Here is an 18,195-nt window from a genome sequence, read left to right on the forward strand (position 1 = left end):
AGAAGTATACACACACAACACATATACACACACACAGATGACTGCATGTATACCTAGCAAAATCTGATTCAGCTGTATGGATCATACGAATGTTCATTTCCTGGGTTTCACATTGTACTAGAGTTAGGCAAGATATACACTGGGAAAGGCTGAGTGAAGGGTGCAAGGAAGCCACCTATAAATGTCTTTGCACCTTTCTGTGAATGCAGAATTCTTTCAATGTATTTTTTTTTAAGTTAACAAATGAAACAAATCTGCTGGATCTATAAGATGCATACAAAGTTAAGATGAAATCTAAAACATCCAGAATATTTTACAAAAACTTAATATTTTGAAGTTGGCATATCAATTTCTCATTAATAATTGAAACAAGTAAACTAATTCAACCGCATGTCTGTCTAAATCTATAATCAATTATATTTATCTATAATCATTTCTCCGTTTATTTCTCCCTTGACTATGTTGTGAATTGTTATTAATAAATCTCTTCATTTTTTCAGAGTATTCTATAATCTTAGCCATAGAAATATTTTAATTAAGATTCAATTGTTTCAGAAGACTATGCAGCTAAATCATTTGGAGGTAACATGAAAGATTCATACTTTCTTCATTTTAGAAGGATTTTGCTATTAATATCATTGATAACTTCAATACAGTTCACCTTGAAATTTTTAGAAATTGTGTCTTAATAAACCTTAAAGGAGTAATTCAAAAGATTTGGCTATTTTGTGCACATTTTTGTTTTAAACCAGAAATGCTTAATATGATAATTTGCCACTTTTTATAATGTATTTAATATTCTTGAAAAATGACTAAAAATTTTCAGGATATTACCAAACTAAAATTTCTGATTTGGAAAATATACTCATATCCTATAGCTACTACAACAAACTTCCACAAACTTGGTGGCTTAAAACAACATAAATTTATTCTTTCCCTGTTCTAGAAGCCAGAAGTCCTAAATCAACATTACTGGGCCGAAATCAAGGTATCACAGGGCTGTAACTTCCTCCAGCAGCTCTAAGACAGAATCTACTCCAGTTTCTGGTGGCTGCCGGCATTTCTTGACTTGCTGCCACATCACTCCAATCTCTGTCTCCATCGTCACATTGCCACCTTTCCATCTGTGTATCTTTATCTACCTCTCTCACATAAGGAAGCTTGTGAATGTATTTAGAGCCCACTCAATCCAGGAAAATCTCTCTGTGTCAAGACGCTTAATTCAATCTTATCTGCAAGATTACTTTTCCTTTTAAGATGTGTTCCAAGGATTTGGACCTGATATATTTGAATGGCTATTATTCAGCTTAGTACAGCAGTCTTTAGGTGTACCATGGCTTTGGTTCTTCTTAACTTTTGCTTAGTGTAACGCTCAATAAATACTTGCATGTAGGTGTATTGTTATTTTTAATTGTTATTTCATTTTAATTTAGTAGATTTCTTTTTCTCTTGCTTATGTTTTCATAGGTCTTTTTCAACTGACTCTTTATTTTAAAAAATGGGTGTAACAAATGATGTTTAGCAATTAAAGCCCATGCAACAGCGAAATGTAAATAAATTCTACAAGTAAGGATTCCAAGTCAATTTTTTCTAGTATAATCTATATGCATATGAAGAATAAGAAAGGAATGAAAATTAGCTAATAGTCTTAGAAAATTTTCAGCCTCACTACTAATTAAAGCTATGCAAATAATATCAATGAATCCCATTTTTTCTTTTTAATACTGAATAAGTCAATAAGTATTTAACCAGGTTTGACAAACCTTAAGATATTGTCATATTGGCTTTGAATCTGTTTATAAAAATATACCACAGATGTAATGGAAGCCTCTTGAATGCCATTTCACTGATTTCATTCTCTCTTTTCACAGTAACTATCCTGAGTTTGGTGTATTAGCATTCCTTCACATGTTCTTTACACGCTTACTACATATTTGTGTGCTCTTTGTATCTTGACTAAGTGTATGTATTTATAAGTAATTAATATTGTTTGCATGTTTTAAAACCTTTTACATTCAAACTTACAGTTTGTGATTTTTCCGGAGTTGGATACAAATAGACTAGACCTAGTCCCATTCATTTAAACTGCTAAATCGAGTTTCCTTGTACGGCTATACCCATGTTTACTTATCCATTTTCCTTTTGATGGAAATGTTTCCAATGTTTCATTATTATACAAAATGCTTCAATGGATATAACATTTTTCATGTCTCAAAATGACAAGAGATTTAAGATTAAAATACTCCATGCTATGAGACTTACTGGTAGTCATGCAATTTGATACAGTCTTTCTGAAAAACAATTTGGCAATATGTACCAAGAACCTTAAAAAATGTATATTCATTAATCCAATAACCTTACTTCAAAAAATGTACTGCATGTGTGTGAGTGGTTCTATAACCAAGGCCCCCAGATGAGTGCATAAACATAAGCAAATTCTCAAGGCCCCACCTTAAACTTACTCAAGCAGAAACTTTGGGGAGGGAAATAAGCAGTCTGTTTTGCCAAGCCCAGCAAATGATTCTAATGCACACAAACGTGTGAAAAACAACTGCTCTAGATAACTAATCAGAAAGACTCAAGGATATTCACTACAGAATCATTTATATTAACAATGGTGAGACTCACCTTCAATATCCTACAAAGGAAAATGTTGATATAAATAATGAAACAATATCAGTGCCTACAGAAGCATAGGGAAAAAAGAAAGAATATAGGATGAAAATTGTAATTACATGGAAAAATGGCTTTGACATTATGCTATAAGAAAATGGCAGGACCTTCTAAAAGGCATTACCAAAAAAAGAGAGAGAAAAAATGGCAGGATCTGAAATTGTGTATATGGCAAAATCCTAATTGTTTTAAAAGAATACATACAGATATACACATACATATATATATCATTCTATTCAAAATCATTAAATGAAAAAAGAATATCACATATATGTACACATACATACTTTGAATTAATATATTTACATTTAGTTAATATACCACTCATTTATGCTTTCATTTATTACCTTACTAATTATACTTATTAACTATGAAAAATGTTTTTTCATAGTTAATTTTAAATAAACTTATAAATAAAAACATAAAATGCTTATGTTTTTATAATATAAACAATTGTTACTAAACTTTTTAAAATCCAAATACCATGATGCTTTGATGTACAAATACTTTCTCAACAAGGATAAATTAAAGAAAGATGTTGTCTTATGCAATAATTAGGTTAACATTGATAGATGTTATCTAGATATAACCCTTAACTATAACATGTATTCACACATATTCTAAAGTCTATTAATAGAAATATAGGGAATGTTAAAACTGGATGGTGTGATATCCAGTGAAATAAAGATGTAAATTCTATGTCAATAACACTTGTAAATTTAAAAGAAAGAGCTTTAAATTCTTTGGCAGTTGAATTTCTATGAAAAGTTGCTAGTATTCTCTATGGCTATCAAATGAATCATCATAACTTCCAGGTTCATTTATATAATTCAAATGTTATTTATTCTATTATATATAATATCCCCATTTATTTCAAAAAATAGTATTATTTTGCTCACATCTGATGTACATATCATGATCAAAATTTAATTTGAATTTTCCTGAACTGGAAAATAGATTTTGTCTGAGTGCTATAGCACTTACATTCAATTTTAACTTGTAATTATCGATATGTTCCTATTACATTCAAAGAATAATAAGGAGTATGTCTGTAGCGAGCTTAATACCTTTAAATTCCTATAGATCACAATGAAAGAACATGTCCCAGCATGCTTCATGTTTCAAAGGTTGAGGGCTGTTAACACTGTACTTTTATTAAAATTCCTGTTAATTTTTTCACTGTCAATCTGAATACAAAATTACTTTATCATTTTTCTATAGAATAAAAAATATAGAAAAATTACTTTATTACCAACTGTTTATCTAGCCAACAAAATTGGAAAAAGAAATGTAGAAAAAGAAAAAGTCAACTATATCATAGCCTAAGAATGGCCAATGTATAAACACATTTTAATATTTGAATGACACAAATACACATTCACGTAGTCATTTGTCCAACAAATACTTAGTATTGCACTTCTACTGTGGGCCAGGAATTGTGCTAGGCACTGAGGATACAGTAATGAGCTAGACAATTAAGTTCCTGTTCTCAGGAAGCATTCATTTTAGTGGAAGTCATAGACTATAAACAGTTCAAATAGTGATAAAATGTGGTAAGAAAAAGAAGAGTTTAACATCTAAAAAAGAGATCAGAATTAAATGTGAAAAGTGGAGAGGAACATTTCAAGAATAAAGACTGTACAAAGACTCTAAGGTGAGAAGTTGCTGATGAGAGGTACTTCAAGAAGAGAGAGGAAGTTAGAGTGTCCAGGGATTTGTGAGCAAAAGACAGCAAGCTACACTGTAATCTCAGCACTCTGGGAAGATGAGGCGGATGGATCACCTGAGATCAGGAGTTGAAGACCAGCCTGGCCAACATGGCAAAATCCCATCTCTACTAAAAATACAAAAAAATTAGCCGGACGTGGTGGCAGGCACCTGTGATCCCAGCTACTCGGGAGGCTGAGACAGGAGAATTGCTTGAATCAGGAGGCTGAGGTTGCAGTGAGCCAAGATCACACCATTGCACTCTAGCCTGGGTAACAAGAGTCAGACTCCATCTCAAAAAATACAACAGCAACAACAACAACAACAAAAAACAGAGAGAGAGAGAAAAACAAGCTACAATATGAGGCTATGGTAAAGGCACGGACCAGACTACCAGATTAGTCAGTTCTCTTTAAATCATAACGGAGTATTTAACATACCCTAGGAGCAATGGAAGGTCATTGCTGTGTCAAAAGCTTTCCCTGGCTAATAATAAGGATGAAAAGATGGTGAGAGCACAGAGGTATTGCCGGAAGTCACGCAAGAGGTATGGGACCTGGAATGAGGTGATGCATTTAAGATGGAGAGACACAGAGGTATTCACAGTCTGTGTGGGAATCTGTGTTGGAAATAGAGCTTGGTTATAAATTAGATGGAGAATAGGGTTTGGCTGTGGATGTGACAGGTGCAAAACTGACCCTCAGTTGACTCATTTGGAAATAGCAGAGCTGTGGTTTACTGACGTGGAAGCACCGGATTGGGGCAGACTTATTGTGTGCAACATAGGCCACATTAACTTGGAAATGCCTATAAAACGTACAAGGGAAGATATCACAAACATAATCTGTGGCTCAAAGGGGAGGTCTGGGCTAAAAATCCAAATGTATTTTTTAAATTTTATCTTTCATGAGGCGGAGCAAGATGGACAAATAGGAACAGCTCCAGTCTGCAACTCCCAGCGCGAGCGACACAGAAGACCGGTGATTTCTGCATTTTCAACTGAGGTACTGGGTTCATCTCACTGGGGAGTGCCAGACGATCGGTGCTGGTCAGCTGCTGCAGCCCAACCAGCGAGAGCTGAAGCAGGGCGAGGCATTGCCTCACCTGGGAAGCGCAAGGGGGAAGGGAATCCCTTTTCCTAGCCAGGGGAACTGAGACACACAACACCTGGAAAATCGGGTAACTCCCACCCCAATACTGCGCTTTAAGCAAACAGGCACACCAGGAGATCATATCCCACACCTGGCCGGGAGGTTCCCACACCCACGGAGCCTCCCTCATTGCTAGCACAGCAGTCTGTGATCTACCGGCAAGGCAGCAGCGAGGCTGGGGGAGGGGCGCCCGCCATTGCTGAGGCTTAAGTAGGTAAACAAAGCTGCTGGGAAGCTCGAACTGGATGGAGCTCACAGCAGCTCAAGGAAACCTGCCTGTCTCTGTAGACTCCACCTCTGGGGACAGGGCACAGTAAACAATAACAAACGCAGCAGAAACCTCTGCAGACGCAAACGACTCTGTCTGACAGCTTTGAAGAGAGCAGTGGATCTCCCAACACGGAGGTTGAGATCTGAGAAGGGACAGACTCCCTGCTCAAGTGGGTCCCTGACCCCTGAGTAGCCTAACTGGGAGACATCCCCCACTAGGGACAGTCTGACACCCCACACCTCACAGGGTGGAGTACACCCCTGAGAGGAAGCTTCCAAAGCAAGAATCAGACAGGTACACTCGCTGTTCAGCAATATTCTATCTTCTGCAGCCTCTGCTGCTGATACCCAGGCAAACAGGGTCTGGAGTGGACCTCAAGCAATCTCCAACAGACCTACAGCTGAGGGTCCTGACTGTTAGAAGGAAAACTATCAAACAGGAAGGACACCTACACCAAAACCCCATCAGTACATCACCATCATCAAAGACCAGAGGCAGATAAAATCACAAAGATGGGGAAAAAGCAGGGCAGAAAAGCTGGAAATTCAAAAAATAAGAGCGCATCTCCCCCGGCAAAGGAGCGCAGCTCATCGCCAGCAACGGATCAAAGCTGGACGGAGAATGACTTTGACGAGATGAGAGAAGAAGGCTTCAGTCCATCAAATTTCTCAGAGCTAAAGGAGGAATTACGTACCCAGCGCAAAGAAACTAAAAATCTTGAAAAAAAAGTGGAAGAATTGACGGCTAGACTAATTAATGCAGAGAAGGTCATAAACGAAATGAAAGAGATGAAAAGCATGACACGAGAAATACGTGACAAATGCACAAGCTTCAGTAACCGACTCGATCAACTGGAAGAAAGAGTATCAGCGATTGAGGATCAAATGAATGAAATGAAGCGAGAAGAGAAACCAAAAGAAAAAAGAAGAAAAAGAAATGAACAAAGCATGCAAGAAGTATGGGATTATGTAAAAAGACCAAATCTACGTCTGATTGGGGTGCCTGAAAGTGAGGGGGAAAATGGAACCAAGTTGGAAAACACTCTTCAGGATATCATCCAGGAGAACTTCCCCAACCTAGTAGGGCAGGCCAACATTCAAATCCAGGAAATACAGAGAACACCACAAAGATACTCCTCGAGAAGAGCAACTCCAAGACACATAATTGCCAGATTCACCAAAGTTGAAATGAAGGAAAAAATCTTAAGGGCAGCCAGAGAGAAAGGTCGGGTTACCCACAAAGGGAAGCCCATCAGACTAACAGCAGATCTCTTGGCAGAAACTCTACAAGCCAGAAGAGAGTGGGGGCCAATATTCAACATTCTTAAAGAAAAGAATTTTAAACCCAGAATTTCATATCCAGCCAAACTAAGTTTCATAAGTGAAGGAGAAATAAAATCCTTTACAGATAAGCAAATGCTTAGAGATTTTGTCAGCACTAGGCCTGCCTTACAAGAGACCCTGAAGGAAGCACTAAACATGGAAAAGAACAACCGGTACCAGCCATTGCAAAAACATGCCAAAATGTAAAGACCATCGAGGCTAGGAAGAAACTGCATCAACTAACGAGCAAAATAACCAGTTAATATCATAATGGCAGGATCAAGTTCACACATAACAATATTAACCTTAAATGTAAATGGACTAAATGCTCCGATTAAGAGACACAGACTGGCAAACTGGATAAAGAGTCAAGACCCATCAGTCTGCTGTATTCAGGAGACCCATCTCACACGCAGAGACATACATAGGCTCAAAATAAAGGGATGGAGGAAGATTTACCAAGCAAATGGAGAACAAAAAAAAGTGGGGGTTGCAATACTAGTCTCTGATAAAACAGATTTTAAACCATCAAAGATCAAAAGAGACAAAGAAGGCCATTACATAATGGTAAAGGGATCAATTCAACAGGAAGAGCTAACTATCCTAAATATATATGCACCCAATACAGGAGCACCCAGATTCATAAAGCAAGTCCTTAGAGACTTACAAAGAGACTTAGACTCCCATACAATAATAATGGGAGACTTCAACACTCCACTGTCAACATTAGACAGATCAACGAGACAGAAAGTTAACAAGGATATCCAGGAATTGAACTCATCTCTGCAGCAAGCAGACCTAATAGACATCTATAGAACTCTCCACCCCAAATCAACAGAATATACATTCTTCTCAGCACCACATCGTACTTACTCCAAAATTGACCACGTAATTGGAAGTAAAGCACTCCTCAGCAAATGTACAAGAACAGAAATTATAACAAACTGTCTCTCAGACCACAGTGCAATCAAACTAGAACTCAGGACTAAGAAACTCAATCAAAACCGCTCAACTACATGGAAACTGAACAACCTGCTCCTGAATGACTACTGGGTACATAACGAAATGAAGGCAGAAATAAAGATGTTCTTTGAAACCAATGAGAACAAAGATACAACATACCAGAATCTCTGGGACACATTTAAAGCAGTGTGTAGAGGGAAATTTATAGCACTAAATGCCCACAAGAGAAAGCAGGAAAGATCTAAAATTGACACTCTAACATCGCAATTAAAAGAACTAGAGAAGAAAGAGCAAACACATTCGAAAGCTAGCAGAAGGCAAGAAATAACTAAGATCAGAGCAGAACTGAAGGAGATAGAGACACAAAAAACCCTCCAAAAAATCAATGAATCCAGGAGTTGGTTTTTTGAAAAGATCAACAAAATTGACAGATCACTAGCAAGACTAATAAAGAAGAAAAGAGAGAAGAATCAAATCGACGCAATTAAAAATGATAAAGGGGATATCACCACTGACCCCACAGAAATACAAACTACCATCAGAGAATACTATAAACACCTCTACGCAAATAAACTGGAAAATCTAGAAGAAATAGATAATTTCCTGGACACTTACACTCTTCCAACACTAAACCAGGAAGAAGTTGAATCCCTGAATAGACCAATAGCAGGCTCTGAAATTGAGGTAATAATTAATAGCCTACCAACCAAAAAAAGTCCAGGACCAGATGGATTCACAGCTGAATTCTACCAGAGGTACAAGGAGGAGTTGGTACCATTCCTTCTGAAACTATTCCGATCAATAGAAAAAGAGGGAATCCTCCCTAACTCATTTTATGAGGCCAACATCATCCTGATACCAAAGCCTGGCAGAGATACAACAAAAAAAGAGAATTTTAGACCAATATCCCTGATGAACATCGATGCAAAAATCCTCAATAAAATACTGGCAAACCGGATTCAGCAACACATCAAAAAGCTTATCCACCATGATCAAGTGGGCTTCATCCCTGGGATGCAAGGCTGGTTCAACATTCGCAAATCAATAAACATAATCCAGCATATAAACAGAACCAAAGACAAGAACCACATGATTATCTCAATAGATGCAGAAAAGGCTTTTGACAAAATTCAACAGCCCTTCATGCTTAAAACGCTCAATAAATTCAGTATTGATGGAACGTACCTCAAAATAATAAGAGCTATTTATGACAAACCCACAGCCAATATCATACTGAATGGGCAAAAACTGGAAAAATTCCCTTTGAAAACGGGCACGAGACAGGGATGCCCTCTCTCACCACTCCTATTCAACATAGTGTTGGAAGTTCTGGCTAGGGCAATTAGGCAAGAGAAAGAAATCAAGGGTATTCAGTTAGGAAAAGAAGAAATCAAATTGTCCCTCTTTGCAGATGACATGATTGTATATTTAGAAAACCCCATTGTCTCGGCCCAAAATCTCCTTAAGCTGATAAGCAACTTCAGCAAAGTCTCAGGATACAAAATTAATGTGCAAAAATCACAAGCATTCTTATACACCAGTAACAGACAAACAGAGAGCCAAATCAGGAATGAACTTCCATTCACAATTGCTTCAAAGAGAATCAAATACCTAGGAATCCAACTGACAAGGGATGTAAAGGACCTCTTCAAGGAGAACTACAAACCACTGCTCACTGAAATAAAAGAGGACACAAACAAATGGAAGAACATACCATGCTCATGGATAGGAAGAATCAATATCGTGAAAATGGCCATACTGCCCAAGGTAATTTATAGATTCAATGCCATCCCCATCAAGCTACCAATGAGTTTCTTCACAGAATTGGAAAAAACTGCTTTAAAGTTCATATGGAACCAAAAAAGAGCCCGCATCTCCAAGACAATCCTAAGTCAAAAGAACAAAGCTGGAGGCATCACGCTACCTGACTTCAAACTATACTACAAGGCTACAGTAACCAAAACAGCATGGTACTGGTACCAAAACAGAGATATAGACCAATGGAACAGAACAGAGTCCTCAGAAATAATACCACACATCTACAGCCATCTGATCTTTGACAAACCTGAGAAAAACAAGAAATGGGGAAAGGATTCCCTATTTAATAAATGGTGCTGGGAAAATTGGCTAGCCATAAGTAGAAAGCTGAAACTGGATCCTTTCCTTACTCCTTATACGAAAATTAATTCAAGATGGATTAGAGACTTAAATGTTAGACCTAATACCATAAAAATCCTAGAGGAAAACCTAGGTAGTACCATTCAGGACATAGGCATGGGCAAAGACTTCATGTCTAAAACACCAAAAGCAACGGCAGCAAAAGCTAAAATTGACAAATGGGATCTAATTAAACTAAAGAGCTTCTGCACAGCAAAAGAAACTACCATCAGAGTGAACAGGCAACCTACAGAATGGGAGAAAATTTTTGCAATCTACTCATCTGACAAAGGGCTAATATCCAGAACCTACAAAGAACTCAAACAAATTTACAAGAAAAAAACAAACAACCCCATCAAAAAGTGGGCAAAGGATATGAACAGACATTTCTCAAAAGAAGACATTCATACAGCCAACAGACACATGAAAAAATGCTCATCATCACTGGCCATCAGAGAAATGCAAATCAAAACCACAATGAGATACCATCTCACACCAGTTAGAATGGCGATCATTAAAAAGTCAGGAAACAACAGGTGCTGGAGAGGATGTGGAGAAATAGGAACACTTTTACACTGTTGGTGGGATTGTAAACTAGTTCAACCATTATGGAAAACAGTATGGCGATTCCTCAAGGATCTAGAACTAGATGTACCATATGACCCAGCCATCCCATTACTGGGGATATACCCAAAGGATTATAAATTATGCTGCTATAAAGACACATGCACACGTATGTTTATTGCAGCACTATTCACAATAGCAAAGACTTGGAATCAACCCAAATGTCCATCAGTGACAGATTGGATTAAGAAAATGTGGCACATATACACCATGGAATACTATGCAGCCATAAAAAAGGATGAGTTTGTGTCCTTTGTAGGGACATGGATGCAGCTGGAAACCATCATTCTTAGCAAACTATCACAAGAACAGAAAACCAAACACCGCATGTTCTCACTCATAGGTGGGAACTGAACAATGAGATCACTTGGACTCAGGAAGGGGAACATCACACACCGGGGCCTATCATGGGGAGGGGGGAGGGGGGAGGGATTGCATTGGGAGTTATACCTGATGTAAATGACGAGTTGATGGGTGCAGCACACCAACATGGCACAAGTATACATATGTAACAAACCTGCACGTTATGCACATGTACCCTACAACTTAAAGTATAATAATAAATAAATTAAAAAATAAAAATAAATAAATAAATTTTATCTTTCACTTTAAATTAAACGTAATGCATGACCATTGGGGAAAAAAAGAATTAAAAATGACCACAGAGTCCTTTCTCTACATGTGTACACATAATTATTATTTATTTAAAAAAATTATATTATTTTTAATCTGATTTTCAACATTTTGAGCACAGTTTCTTCAGGTAAATATGGATTACTTCTGTGACATGTAACTTTGCTGAGCATATAATATTGCTTAATATATCTATACTGTAAATTATTAACCCGGTTCTTATTTTAATATATGTAGATGGTTTCTAATATTTTGCTACAATAAGCAGCACTACAATTAACACTTATATGTCTTTGTGTAATTACTTAGTAAAATTCATAATTCATAAGAAATACTATACAACATGTGTGCTGTGCTTAATGTATATAGACAGGATGAAATTAATGTATCACTTGTAACTAAGAAGTGAGAAATAATGTAGTGTTTTCTTTGCAAACTATAATGAAAAATTTTGCTTGCAATCTTAGATGTTTTAAAGCTGCTTGTGGGAATACATATTTCATTTTCAACTAGGAATCAATTAGGTGTGAATATTTCTCAGTTCATAAGAGGATATGACCTCTACAAAATAAAAAAATTATTACATTAGAATTTCTAACTTCCTTCCCTTTTCACCCACCCTAGAAGCCCTGTCAAGAACGTCAAGAGAATCTCATGCCTGTAATCCCAGTGCTTTGGGAGGCCAAGGCAGGAAGATCACTGGAGGCCAGGAGTTCGAGACCAACCTGGGCAACATGGTGATACCCTGTCTCTACAAAACAATTTTTTTCAGATGAGCCAGGTATATGGTATTACACATTTGTAGTCCCAACTACTTGGGAAGCTGAGGTTGGGAGGCCTGCTTCGCTTGAGCCCAGGATGTCAAGGTTACAGTGAGCTATGACTGTGCCACTACATTCTGGCAGAAAGAGATACTGTCTCAAAAGAAAAAAAGAGAAAAAAAAAAAACCAGAATGTCAAGAGTTTTAAACATCCCTAATGAAGGATAAGCATCTTTTGCTTCTGGAAACCTGGCTTGCTTGTGTCTCCATCCATACATCTGTCTTTATCTCTCTCTAATCTCAGTTTGCCTGAGTCATACCACCATTCATAATATAGGCTAGCACCTTTTCCTAAAATCAAGAGCAAAAGAGAATCATTTTTCCAAGACCAGATTTTTGAAACCAGCATCCAGGCCTGCACTCCAGAAAATACAGAAGTATCTGATGAAAGCCGCTACATTCAGAGGAGGATGCTCCCCCTACTTTATGTTTTTTCCAAAATACTTCAAAAACAACAACCACAAAAAGACATGTGGCCAATCTGTCTCCTTTGACAGTCCACTTGCTGAGCTTGGAGGGGTGTTCCCTGTTCTTAGTCACAGATATTACCTAGATATTTCTACCGCCTCTTCCTTCCCCCAGTCCCACCTGCAAACTGGAATTGAAGAAAGAGGTGTCTCAAAAACATGAAATCCTCTCTTTCCTGGTGGGATATCTTTATTCCTGAGTAATTTCTCCAAATAACACCGCTGCGTCTCTGAAAATGTAAAAATTGCCTGTCGAGTTGAGGCAAATGAGGGCTAAATCAAGTCATTATTTCCCTCTAGATTCTCATTCACCTCTAGCTGTAGGAAGCATCACAAATACAGAATTGATGAAAAGTATATAAACATATTATCCAGATACTCAGGCTGTCACAGAGAGCATTTTTTGTTGTTGTTCTTGATTTTAATGTAAGCAAAGCTGAGCAGTGGGAGTATTCAGGTTTTAGAAGAGATTTTTCTTTCTGAAAGATAATAGTTCTAATTCTGAATTATTTTCCTCTTTTTCCTTTGAATTCCAAGGCAAATTCTGAAATCTGTTTCGACTTGACTTATTTTTGGATCCTCACCTGTATCTTAATTACGTAGCTAGAAGTAAGCACAATTGATAAGCAACCCATATCCCTAACCTTTGATTTCTTATGAATTGTCTTTGAACTGCTTAGGATAGCCATGACTGTGTTTTGGTAGCAAAGTACTCCAAACTCTCTGCGCTCTAACACAAGTTAACAGTGGTCAACACTCAGGGATCCTGGCAGATAGAGCAGCCACCATTTCAGAGGTTGCCAGTTGACACATGGAAGAAAAGGAAATTGTTGCAGGGTTTCACAAGGGCAATTCCGTGCTCTGGCCCAGAAGTGACATGCTCAAGTCACTTTCATTCACAACTCATTGGCTGGAGCTAAACATATGGCCCCACACCACCAAAAAGAGGCCAGGAATTACATCCTAATTTGTCTTGTAAAGCAAAAAGCCAGAAAAATACAAGAAGTGGCAATAGGGACTATCCCAGACCCCTAAAAGAAAGTTCTCTAATTGAAAATATTTTTTTTTCCTTTCAAAAATTGCATAGGGAAAATTGAGTAAAGCTCACTGGACAGCAAAATATAGAAAAGCACACATTTTTTCAGTTCCTTGTTAAGAGTCTGGCTATAGAAGTAATATTCCACCAGCTGCATGTACTATTTCTTTGTAAATAACAACAATAAGAAAAACTGAGGTGATTACTCTCTTATCTCCAAAAGCACATACTTTGGGACTTCTGTCATTTATACATTACCTTTTTCCAAAAAACTTTGAGGTAGTTTACAAAGATACATAAAGCAAAACAGCATAGAAAAAAACGTAAGTCAGGAGAGAGGGAAAAGAAGAACAAGGAGTTAAAAGACAACGCTAAAAACAAAATTAGAATCCAGTATCTGTGACAGGAGCTCTGGTATACTTTTCTAGAAGTCAGTGATAAATTTGGCTCTGAACATTCCACAAACCATGCAAAAAAAGAAATACAATCAGTGGTATGACACATAGTATCTACAAGATAAAAGAAAATTGTGTTATGAGAAGTAGCACAGTAATATCAGCTCTTGGGTGCCCATGAATAGGGCATGTTTAACATAGGAAGCAAATGCAGAAGGCACATCTACAATAAGCATGAACCTCTAAGGCTGAATCTTATATCCTTTACTATACCCTCACAGTCACACAACACATTTTTGTTATTATTTTATGTTTACTGATAATTATTATGATGACTTAGCTGTGTTTGTGAATACCCCACCTCTTTAAAATCATCTAGAATTTGAATGGAGCAAAGAAATAAGGTTTCTGTCTCACATATAGCATTTGTATAAATCACAGTGCACAGAGGAACATAAAGACTACTGAATGTGGCCTTCAATTGTTTGTTTACTTCACACAGCGCTGTTTTTGAACTTGAATTTGAATGTGTTTAGGCCTAGAAATTATTCTACAGTTTGGCCATAATTTCTCAGCACTTCCTACTGTGGTCCAATTTATGTTCTCCATGTAGCCCCTGTAGGAATTTGAGTTTGAAACCCTTGGTACATGACTCAATAAAATAAAAATGTTTCATAAATTCAGTGTCTGTTACCTCTGTACTAGCTGCTTTGAGGAAATATAAAACAAACAATAACTATACTCATATTTCTCAAACAGCTGAGCCTGTTGGGGAAGATAATAGCAAAACATTTAAGAACATATAGTACTAAAATGACAGTAACTATTGTATATATTTTATGGCCTTTTATGTCTTAGCAAGCTATTTTGCATTCATCACTGCAGCAGGTTCTTTCAGGAGCCCCATGAAACAATCAAAATAGGGATTATAGCTCCCATTTTTCAGATTAAAAAACTGAGATACAAAAATGTAAGTTGCCTGACCTTAAGGCACAGGGTTAATCACAGGCAGCATAAGCTTCATGGAAGACTGTTTTCCACAGTTTCACCTCCTACACGGCATCACATTGAGTAGACTTTTCATCAACATTTCTAAATTGATAAGTAAAAGAACATCTGTATCAACATACATATTGACTCATAAACATGGGCTGTAGAAGAAGCTTATAGTTCAGAACAATCAGAAGACACATGGGCTATATCATAACCAATGTTTTGGGGATATGTGAAAGCCAGACACAAATTATGACCCCAAGATACTTGTAATATGTAGAAAACATTAAAAAATCAAACATGTCTGTAAATATGATATAATATATCTGTAAATATGATACAATATATGTGTAAATATGAAAGGGACAAGTAATTACTCTTAATGCTTAGAAAATCAATGGATTTACTCAGAGGAAAGTATCCCAGAGTTTGTGAATTTTAAAAAGAAACAAGGTTACAAGCTCATTTATTGCAATATTATATGTGTGATAGGAAAATATTAGAAACTATCTTAATGCCCATACATAGAAACTACTTGAAAAAACTATGGTGCCTCTTCACTATGGGATATTATGCAATGCCATAAAATAATAATGAAAAGGACTACACTAATACAGGTTATGTTTAGGCTGATTGCAAAGTGAAAACAGTCAAAGTGTAGAAAAACATATATGTGAGCATGCATATGTATATATCATATGTGTATATATACGTACATGCATACATGTATATATATGTATATATAATGTGTGTTTACACACATACACATATAATATGTGCAATGAGATACCAATACATGCCTATTACATCTACATATATATCATATATAACATGTATTATATATATGTTGGGGGATATATAGATATGCACATACACATTTAACTTCATTTGTAAAAAAATGAAAAAGATGAGAAAGAAACACTGGCAGTATAAACCAAAAACTAATAAAAACGGCAGGCTGTGGGGTACGCAATGTGGCAAAAGGGGATGAAAGTGAGACTTTCATGAATACACTTTGTTACAAAGTTTTGACTTTGAAATTATACAAATGATTTATATATCAAAAAAATATTAAAATATTCAAAAGCGACCTATAAATATCCAAAACAATTTGAAATAAATGAACCTAATTGTATACCAAATTTGTGACATAAGCATAGAAAGATTCATTTCAAGTAATCCTTACAGAAAGCACAAGGCTTTCACTGTATATCCTTTGTAGTTTTTATTCTAAGAGCAAATAGAGCATCACAGCATAATGTCATCATGGTGACAGAAAATCTAACTTGTCTTAGAAAACCCATTTGGTCTTGGCAACAATGGCACAGGTGGAGAAGAAAGTAGCTGAGTTTAGCAAATAAGGATATTTTTGACATTATGGTTGCCGGAGCAAAAGTGTGAGATAATGAAACCTACGTGAACAAATAAATGTTGGCATTTCTGTCAACAAAACTGTGTAAAGATCACCATATGCAAACCTCAAAGAGGTAACTAGTATCCATCTCTTTGATTTATTTAGAATATCATTTATAATGAGACTATTTTACAAATAATTTAAAGAGATTGAAGAAACTGGACTTACAGCACAACTTTTATAAGCCTAAGGGTGACTCGAATATTATTTGCTAGATGTTAACCTGTTCATCTTTATTGAACAGGAGGAAACAGATCACAATGAAAGCAAAAGGAAATTAGATCAGACCAAAGAATATCTTTGAAAAACCAAAGATTAAACACTAGAGTAGGAAGATTATGGAATTAATTTGCAAAATAATATATTCATTTCCCTGGACTTGAAGTTACAGTGAAACCCAACAAGATATGCTGAAACATAATATTTCTTTAGATAAAACATCCATGGTGGGGTGGGAAGAGATGTTAGCATTTACTAAATATAGACTAATGTTGAGCTTTGTACCAAAAGTAATTTGTGATTCTCAAGTTATTGCAGTTATTTCTGTGATGGCATTATTTGATTTAAAAAAAAAAAAAAAAAGAAAAGAAAAAGCTGGTCATACAGTTAGCAATATATACTGCTTATTTGTGAATAGAATTGTCTTGGTCCATATTGTGCTGCTATAACAGAATATCACAGACCAGTTAATTTATAATGAAGAGAAAGTTCTGCAGGCTGGGATGTCCAAGGTGAGGGATTTCTTTCTGCATCATCCCATGGTGAAAGGCAGATGGGCAAGAGAGGGTGAGAGAAAGAAAAATAGGCATAAAGAGGCCAAACTCATTCTTTTAAAAGGAGCTCATTCCCATGATAATGAACCCACACCTGTGATAATGGAATTATCCATTTAGAGCCCTTATGGCCTAATCACGTTTTAAAGGTCTTACTTATTAATATTGTTACAATGGCAATTAAATTTCAACATGAGTTTGGGAGGGAACAAGCATTCAAATTGTAACATTCTGCCCCGGGCACCCGAAACTCATGTTCTCCTCACATACAAAATCTATTAATTCTATCCCAGTAGCTCCAAAAGTGTTAACTTATTCCAGCATCAAGAGTCCTAAGTCTCATCTCTCAAATATGGGTGAGACTCAACGCGCAATTCATCTTGAGGCAAATTCCCTCCAGCTTTGAGCCTCTGAATTCAAAACAAATTATCTACTTCCAAAATACTCTGGTGCAACAGGCATAGATTCCCATTCCAAAAGGGAGAAACAGGCAAGAAGAAAGGGGCAACTCTCTCCAAGTAAGTTCAAAACCCAACAGGGCAAACAAGATTAAAACTTAAGACTCTCAAATAATCTTCCTTCATATCATGTCCCACACTTTGGACACATTGGAGTGAGGGTTGGGCCCCCAAGGCCTTGGGCAACACCACCCTCATGATTTTACTGGGCTTAGCCCACAGAACAGCTATCACAGGTTGGAGTCTTGTGCCTATAACTCTCCCAGGCTGGGGCTGCATGTTTGTGGCTCTATAGTTCTGGGGTCCCAGGGCAATCTATACCTGTGGCTCCACTAGG

Source organism: Papio anubis, chromosome 10, assembly GCF_008728515.1.
Source record: "Papio anubis isolate 15944 chromosome 10, Panubis1.0, whole genome shotgun sequence".
Lineage (NCBI taxonomy): Eukaryota > Metazoa > Chordata > Mammalia > Primates > Cercopithecidae > Papio > Papio anubis.